Source organism: Cicer arietinum, chromosome 7 (assembly GCF_000331145.2).
Source record: "Cicer arietinum cultivar CDC Frontier isolate Library 1 chromosome 7, Cicar.CDCFrontier_v2.0, whole genome shotgun sequence".
Taxonomy (NCBI): Eukaryota; Viridiplantae; Streptophyta; class Magnoliopsida; order Fabales; family Fabaceae; genus Cicer; species Cicer arietinum.
The window spans coordinates 38,933,655-38,943,602 of NC_021166.2; the positions used below are offsets into that span (position 1 = coordinate 38,933,655).

Sequence of the window (9,948 nt, forward strand, 5' to 3'; positions counted from 1 at the left end):
AAATGACCTAAATGTTAATCTAATGACACAAATGAACTTATTGGATGCACCAGATTGGTTAAAAACCCTAATTGGATTAGAATAAGCCTGTGGATGACGAAAATGACCTAAATGTTAGATCAATGATAGAAACACACCTAGGGAGGACAAAAATGACCTAAATGTTAATCCAATAACACAAATGAACTTATTGGATGCAAAAGATTGGTTAAAAACACTAATTGGACTAATATAAGCCAAAGGAGGACGAAAATGACCTAAATGTTAATTTAATGACACAAACACACCTATTGGATGCACAAGATTGGTTAAAAATGTTGGTGGAATGGCCTCTATCCTTAGGAAGTTGTACACAATATTATTAACCATATTATCCAATTCCTTCCTAAGCGATGAACTTAATATTAAAACCAACTTGTTTAATATTATTTCCAATTTAACAATAATATATTCAAAATTTATTCAAAGCTGAGATAAAGAGTATAGAGATAGAGAAGTGTGCACCATGGATTTTTATACTGGTTCGACTATCAATTCGATAGTCTACATCCAGTCCCGAAATCACTTACCGATTTCAGCTTTTACTAGAAATGATTTGAGTATGTTTACAGACCTTCCAGCACTTCAATGCCTATACATCTAACTCAACATCAATCTACAACAACAACCAATCTATCCTTAAGAACTAATCACCAAGCTCTAGCAAGATCAGATTGAGATCTCTTTTAGATGATCACGCACACTCTAAAAGATGACCACCAGTTTCACAATACTGGATTTCCACACACTTTCTTTTACAAAGATGGTTCTTTCAAAAACACTAAAAACACTTGATTCAGTCACAATGAATTCTCAAACTAAGTATTTGCCAATGATGTTTGTGAGTTGCAATCGACTGACTTGTCCCTGTAACTCAGACATTTATTTAAAATTGATGTGCCAATCGATTATGCAATATGTTTCTGATAAAGTGTGAACTAATTCATTTATGGAATCGATTATCCAATCGATTTCTTTTAATCATAGAACACAGGTCTGATAAAAACATTTAAGTAATCGATTTGCTAATCGATTAACTTAGTGAAGACTTGGTTCTATGAATTAGAAAATCGATTAACCAATTGATTTACCAATTGATTGATTAACATACCAATTTTATGATTTCAGTTTTAATTAGCAAATATTAGATGTGTGCAATCATAATGATGAATCTAACTAATAAACACTATGAACAATAGACACATTTACACATAATCTTCAAGCCTTGTATGATATGATCAATCTTTGCTTGATTGCTTGAGATCCAAGATTTGTCCAAGTGTAGTGTTTGATTTCTATCCTGAAATGTATCTCAACTCAAACTATTAGATTAATCAGATAATGCATATATATTGCATGTTTGGAAGTTATATCAAAATCATAGTCAAGGAGGCATATATCATACAAAAAACCCTATTTGGACTAGAATAAGCCTCGAGAGGACGAAAATGACCCAAATGTTAATCCAATGACACAAAAAAACATATTGGATGTACAAGATTGGTTTTAAACCCTAATTGGACTAGACATACCCTTATTGGATGTGCTAGATTGGCTAAAAACCCTAATTGGACTAGAATAAGCCTTGGGAGGATGATAGTGACCTAAATGTTAATCCAATGACACAAATAAAATTATTGGATGTGCAAGATTGGTTAAAAACCCTAATTGTACTAGAATAAGCCTACGGAGGACGAAAATAACCTAGATGTTAATCCGATGACACAAACAAACCTATTGGATGCACATGATTGGTTAAAACCCTAATTGGACAAGAATAAGGCTAAGGAGGACGAAAATAACCTAAATGTTAATACAATGACACAAACACGCCAATTAGATGCACAAGAGTCGTTAGAAACCCTAATTGAACTACAATAAGCATAGGAAGAACGAAAATGACCTAAATGTTAATCCAATGACACAAACACACCGAATCGATGCACAAGATTGGCTAAAAAAGCTAATTGGATAAGAATAAGACTATGGAGGACAAAAATGACCTAAATGTTAATCCGATGACACAAATAAACCTATTGGATGCAAAAGATTGATTAAAAATCCTAATTGGACAAGATAAAGCCTAGGGAGGACGAAAATGATCTAAATGTTAATCCGATGACACAAACACACCTATTGATTGCACAAGATTGGTCAAAAACCCTAATTGGACTAGAATATCCCTAGGGAGGACGAAAATGACCTAAATGTTAATCCAACGACACCAACACACCTATTGCATGCACAAGATTAGTTAAAAACCCTAATTGGATTAGAATAAGCCTAGGGAGGACAAATATTACTTAAATGTTAATCGAATGACACAAACACACCTATTGGGTGCACAAGATTGGTTTAAAAATCTAATTGGACAAGAATAGGCCTAGGGAGGACGCAAAATGACCTAAATGTTAATCCAATTACACAAACACACCTATTGGATGCACAAGAAAGGTTTAGAACCGTAATTGGACAAGAATAAGCCTAGGGGGGACGAAAATGACCTAAATGTTAATCCAATGACACAAATGAACGTATTGGATGCACAAGATTGGTTAAAACCCCTAATTGGACTAGAATTAGCCTAGGGAGGATGAAAATGACTTTAATGTTAATCGAATGAGACAAACACACCTATTGGATGCACAAGATTCATTAGAAACCCTAATTGGACTACAATAAGCCTAGGGATGACAAAATTGACCTAAATGTTAGTTCAATGACACAAATAAACTTATTGGAAGCACAACATTGGTTAAAAACTCTAATTAAACTAGAATAAGCCTAGGGAGATCGAAAATGACCTATATGTTAATCCAATGACACAAACACACCGAATGGATAGAAAAGTTTGGTTAAAAGACCTGATTAGACAAGTTTGAGATCTCTTTTAGATGATCACACACACTCTAAAAGATGACCACCAGTTTCACAATACTGGATTTCCACTCTCTTTCTTTTTACAAAGATGGTTCTTTCAAAAAGACTAAAACACTTGATTCAATCACAATGAATTCTCACACTAAGTATTTGCCAATAATGTTTGTGAGTTAAAATAATTTTTCTCAAAGTGTATTTTTCGAAAAGCTAATGAAATTCTTTCAGTTCTTTCTATATGTTATAAAAATTGTGATTGATTCATTTTATATAGTTTCAGAAAAACATCAGACAAATCGATTTCCCAATCGATTTTATTAATGTGTATTACCAGATCAATCGATTTCCTAATCGATTTCGCATTTCTTGTTTTTCTTTTAATTCTTGAAATAGATTGAATAATCGATTATAATTGTTTTGGTCAAAATGTGAGATCAAACAATCGATTACTCAGTCGATTCACTTTCATTAACATAATCGATTTGGCAATGGGCTAATTTCTCCCTATAACTCTAATATTTAATTAAAATCGATGTGCCAATCGATTATGAAATATGTTTCTGATAAATGATGAACTAATTCATTCATGCAATCGATTAACTAATTGATTAGAACCTTAATTGGACTAGAATTAAACCTAAGGAGGACGAAAATGACCTAAATGTTAATCTAATGAAATAAAGAAACCTATTGGATGCACAAGATTGGTTAAAAAACCCTATTTGTACAAGAGTATGCCTAGGGAGGACGAAAATGTCATAAATATTAATCCAATGACACGAATGAACTTATTGGATGCAAAAGCTTGGCTAAAAACCCTAATTGGGGGTAGAATAAGCCTAGGGAGGACGAAAATGACCTAAATGTTAATGTAATGACACAAACACACCTATTGGATGCACAAGATTTTAAAACCCTAATTGGATAAGAATAAGCTTATGGATGACGAAAATGACCTAAATGTAAAACTAATGACACAAATGAACTTATTGGATGCACAAGAATGGTTAAAAACCCTAATTGGACTTGAATAAGCCTGGGGATGACAAAAATGACCTAAATGTTAGACCAATGACAGAAACACACCTATGACAGAAACCTTAATTAATATAGAATAAGCCTAGGGAGGATGAAGATGACCTAAATGTTAATCCAATGACAGAAATGAACTTATTGGATGGACAAGATTGGTTAAAAACGGAGGACGAAAATGACCTAAATATTTATCTAATGACACAGATGAACTTATTGGATGCACAAGATTGGTAAAAAAACCCCTAATTGGACTAGACTAAGCCTAGGGTTGACGACAATGACCTAAATGTTCATCCAATGACACAAATGAACGTATTAGATGAACAAGATTGGTCAAAAACCTTAATTGGACTAGAATAAGCTTAGGGTGGACGAAAATGACCTAAATATTTATCTAATGACACAGATGAACTTATTGGATGCACAAGATTGGTAAAAAAACCCCTAATTGGACTAGACTAAGCCTAGGGTTGACGACAATGACCTAAATGTTCATCCAATGACACAAATGAACGTATTAGATGAACAAGATTGGTTAAAAACCCTAATGGGACTAGAATAAGCCTAGGGAGGATGAAAATGACCTAAATTTAAATCTAATGACACAGATGAACTTATTGGATGCACAAGAATGGTAAAAAAAACCCTAATTGGACTAGACTAAGCATATGGTTGACGAAAATGACCTAAATGTTAGACCAATGACACAAACACACCTATTGGATGCACAAGATTGGTTAAAAACCCTAATGGGACTAGACTAAGCCTAGGGAGGATGAAAATGACCTAAATGTTAATCCAATGACACAAACATACCTATTGGATGAACATGATTGGTTAAAAAACCTAATTAGACAAGAATAAGCCTACATAGGACGAAAATGACCTAAATATTAATCTAATAATACAAATGAACTTATTGGATACACCAGATTGGTTAAAAACCCTAATGGGACTAGAATAAGCCTAGGGAGGACGAAAATGACCTAAATATAAATCTAATGACACAAATGAACTTATTGGATGCACAAGAATGGTAAAAAAAAACCCTAATTGGACTAGACTAAGCATATGGTTGACGAAAATGACCCAAATGTTAGACCAATGACACAAACACACCTATTAGATGCACAAGATTGGTTAAAACCCTAATGGGAATAGACTAAGCCTAGGGAGGATGAAAATGACCTAAATGTTAATCCAATGATACAAACATACTTATTGGATGAACATGATTGGTTAAAAAACGCAATTAGACAAGAGTAAGCCTACGGAGGACGAAAATGACCTAAATGTTAATTTAATGACACAAATGAACTTATTGGAAGCACCAGATTGGTTAAAAACCCTAATTGGATTAGAATAAGCTTGGGGATGACGAAAATGACCTAAATGTTAGACCAATGACAAAAACACACCTATTGGATGCACAAGATTGGTTAAAAACCCCAATTGGACTAGAATAAGCCAAAGGAGGACGAAAAAGATCTAAATGTTAATTTAATGAAACAAACACACCTATTGGATGCACAAAATTGGTTAAAAACCCTAATTGGACAAGAATTAAGCCTAAGGAGGACGAAAATAACCTAAATGTAAATCTAATGAAATAAACACACCTATTGGATGCACAATGTAACACCCCGTTTTTTAAAGCGAGGGTGTATTTTTTTTCTCAAATGAAATTAAACTAAAACAGAGAATTAAATCAGGAAATGCCTTTGGATAAATAATTGAGTCATTAAAATTTACAAGCAGCGGAAAAAGTTTCTCAAATACATACATCCAAAGTATTTAAACAACAACCAGAAGATACAAGGAACCCATTCAACTAAGGTGTCGTACTGACAATAATAGTAACAGTACAGTCTTCCGGTTAAAAATAAACGCAACCCCAAAAGAAAGACATCCGTTCCCTCTGTGACAACCTAGTCTGATCATTTTACAAAACAACTAAACACCCTGAGTGATCTCCACGCGCCCCGTGAGATCCTCCTAACGTAGCTGCAGTCAAGCGTTCCCATCTCCATTCCCGTCCGTAGGGTACGAACCGGTAGGATCGTCCTGACTCTCATCTGAGGGCAAAGCCCAGATTTCCACAATAATTGTAAAGGGTCACCAACCGAAATTAACAGATAACACATAACATTTAAGTTTTAAATGCACAAAATAACCTTTCAACTAAGCATGCACCTTAAAAGGATTTTCCATATGCTAAAAGTTCATACAATGCTTGCCAATTAACAATGAACTCAAAATAAAGTTCTCAATCCATCAAGTAATACATAACTGACCAAAGCATTGATAAATCAATTGAGCAATCGATTATCTAACTCAAAATAAGGACTTTTGCTGAGCCAATCGATTGCCAAATCGATTTGGTCAGTTCTGCTGAGTTTCTGCATGACCAAATCGATTTCTAAGTCGATTTTGTCAGTTCTGATGAGTCCCTGGGTTGCCAAATCGATTTCCAAATCGATTTCGGCAGTTTTGCTGAGTTCCTGCCTCTCTGCCAATCGATTTCCAAATCGATTTCTTAAAAGATTTTGAAAGATATATTTATACAATCGATTGGCAAATCGATTAGGTCAAAATGGTGAACTTCCTGCAACTCATCCAATCGATTGGGAAATCGATTTCCCTCATCATTTTTCCAAAAATTCATAACTAACTCAATCACATTCATACATAATCTCAAATCCTAACACTTAGCACTGATAACGCAATCGCTACAACATCATTAGTTTCGAAATAGTATTGCAAGCAAACATGTTATCACCAAATTCCAAAACATAACACTTAACATTTATAACACAATTAATACAACATCATGGGTTTCAAAATGGTATAGCAATCCAACATGTTATCACCAAATTCCAAAACATAACACTTAACATTTATAACACAATCAATACAACATCATGGGTTTCAAAATGGTATAGCAATCCAACATGTTATCACCAAATTCCAAAACATAACACTTAACATTTATAACACAATTAATACAACATCATGGGTTTCAAAATGGTATAGCAATCCAACATGTTATCACCAAATTCCAAAACATAACACTTAACATTTATAACACAATTAATACAACATCATGGGTTTCAAAATGGTATAGCAATCCAACATGTTATCACCAAATTCCAAAACATAACACTTAACATTTATAACACAATTAATACAACATCATGGGTTTCAAAATGGTATAGCAATCCAACATGTTATCACCAAATTCCAAAACATAACACTTAACATTTATAACACAATTAATACAACATCATGGGATTCAAAATGGTATTGCAATCCAACATGTTATCACCAAATTCCAAAACATAACACTTAACATTTATAACACAATTAATACAACATCATGGGTTTCAAAATGGTATAGCAATCCAACATGTTATCACCAAATTCCAAAACATAACACTTAACATTTATAACACAATTAATACAACATCATGGGTTTCAAAATGGTATAGCAATCCAACATGTTATCACCAAATTCCAAAACATAACACTTAACATTTATAACACAATTAATACAACATCATGGGTTTCAAAATGGTATAGCAATCCAACATGTTATCACCAAATTCCAAAACATAACACTTAACATTTATAACACAATTAATACAACATCATGGGATTCAAAATGGTATTGCAATCCAACATGTTATCACCAAATTCCAAAACATAACACTTATAACACAATTACTACACATACCAAATGAACCAACAATTCACAATTTAACAGGGTGTAGTCTCTCACGGACAAACACCTGTGCAGTCTCTCACGGACAAACACAATTCCCTCAGGAACGTAAGTCGTAAACGTACCACCTATCACGGGTCAGTACTGTTTACCGAGGTGCCACCTATCCCGGGTCAGCACAACTTACCAAACGTAAATCGTAAACGTACTGTCTATCACGGACCCGTACCGTTTACCAAGGTGCCACCTATCGCGGGTCAGCACGATTTACCAAAACACACATAAGTAAACGAGACATTAAGAGATTCCCCGTTCTTAATTCTCATCTAACTTAAACCAGGGCGTAGTCTCTCACGGACAAACCCCTGTGCAGTCTCTCACGGACAAACACAATTCCCTCAGGAACGTAAGTCGTAAACGTACCACCTATCACGGGTCAGTACTGTTTACCGAGGTGCCACCTATCCCGGGTCAGCACAACTTACCAAACGTAAATCGTAAACGTACTGCCTATCACGGACCCGTACCGTTTACCAAGGTGCCACCCATCCCGGGTCAGCACGATTTACCAAAGCACACATAAGTAAACGAGACATTAAGAGATTCCCCATTCTTAATTCTCATCTAACTTAAACCAGGGCGTAGTCTCTCACGGACAAACCCCTGTGCAGTCTCTCACGGACAAACACAATTCCCTCAGGAACGTAAGTCGTAAACGTACCACCTATCACGGGTCAGTACTGTTTACCGAGGTGCCACCTATCCCGGGTCAGCACAACTTACCAAACGTAAATCGTAAACGTACTGTCTATCACGGACCCGTACCGTTTACCAAGGTGCCACCCATCCCGGGTCAGCACGATTTACCAAAGCACACATAAGTAAACGAGACATTAAGAGATTCCCCATTCTTAACGCCCAGTTAACTTAAACAATTTTTCACAAACAAACGCACATTAAGTAAACAAGACATTAAGAGATTCCCCATTCTTAATACTCATTTAACTTAATGGTTTTCAAATTCCACACAACACAAACTCAAACAAATTCTCACATCAAAACACATCAATTCATTTATTCACAAGATCCAACCATACACATATCAAATTTCATCAATATCAATTAAGAGCATGTCAAAAACAACGAACACAAATCGACACAATCCACTACTCAAAACACACAAGTTTCATTTACTCAAAATCTTACATACGTGAGGTAAATTCATTTTTCCCAAAATAATACTCCGATCCTAACAAAATTCGTTTCCACACAACCACATATAAGGCCCTAGATGCAAACTAAAAGTTTGGAAGGAGCCCTTACCTTCGCGTTAACTCTAACGTGCGTTTCCGGTACCGCGAGCAAATCCGGTAAAAATCTCCGCTCGCAACGTCGCCTCCAAATTGGTCCCCTAGCACCGTAGCGTGGTAGTGAGCAACTTTCCCTTCTAACTCTTCGCGAAATGAAGCTTGGATCTAGAAGAAACGGAGGGGTTTGTGTTTGAATCTCAAATACCGTTTTTCTTCGTTTTCGGATCAAAGAGGAAGAGTGGAGTTGCGAAACCTTTGTTCTAACACTCACCCAACCTTGGGTTACTAGTTTTGAAGAAAAGGAACGAAAAACAAAGCAAAACCAAGAAGGAGAAGAAATGGGTTTTCGCGAGGCACGGGAGGAAGAAGATGGAAAATTGGAATTTTCTTTCCTTCCTTTTTCCTTTCTTTGTTTTTCCTTCCTTTCTATTTCCTTCTTTCCTTTATATAACCTTTTCTTTTCCTTTTCCTTCCTTCTAATTTCCTTTCTTTCTATTCTCTCCAAGCAAACATATATATATATATATATATTAAACATAACTTAACAAATATCTCAAAATATCTAGATATTTGTTAAATTACCATTTCACCGTAACGCATTAAATTCTCCGTAAAGGATTTACCGCACTTAATTTAAATTTATTTATCGACGAGTAATTCTAAATGGTGTCAAAATAACTTTTTGATCCTATAAACTCCAAAATATTATTAACTTTGGCTAAAAAGCCTCCGAGTCAAAATCCAAAATATAAAAAATACATAAAGTGTACTTTAAAATTATGGGTCTTACACACAAGATTGGTTAAAAACCCTATTTGGACAAGAATATGCCTAGGGAGGACGAAAATGACATAAATATTAATCCTATGACCCAAATGACCATATTGGATGCACAAGCTAGGTTAAAAACCCTAATGGGCTAGAATAAGCCTAGGGAGGACGAAATTGACCTAAATGTTAATGTAA

General features: G+C 34.9%; 1 long non-coding RNA gene across 1 annotated transcript; it reads right to left on the bottom strand.

Annotated features, from left to right (window-relative positions):
* Positions 1–5,677: 5,677 nt before the first annotated feature.
* On the bottom strand, positions 5,678–9,719 carry LOC140918932 (uncharacterized). The gene is made up of 2 exons (XR_012161417.1): positions 8,996–9,719; positions 5,678–6,026 (listed from the first exon to the last, which is right to left on the bottom strand). It is a non-coding gene; the product is annotated as an uncharacterized lncRNA (long non-coding RNA).
* Positions 9,720–9,948: the final 229 nt, after the last annotated feature.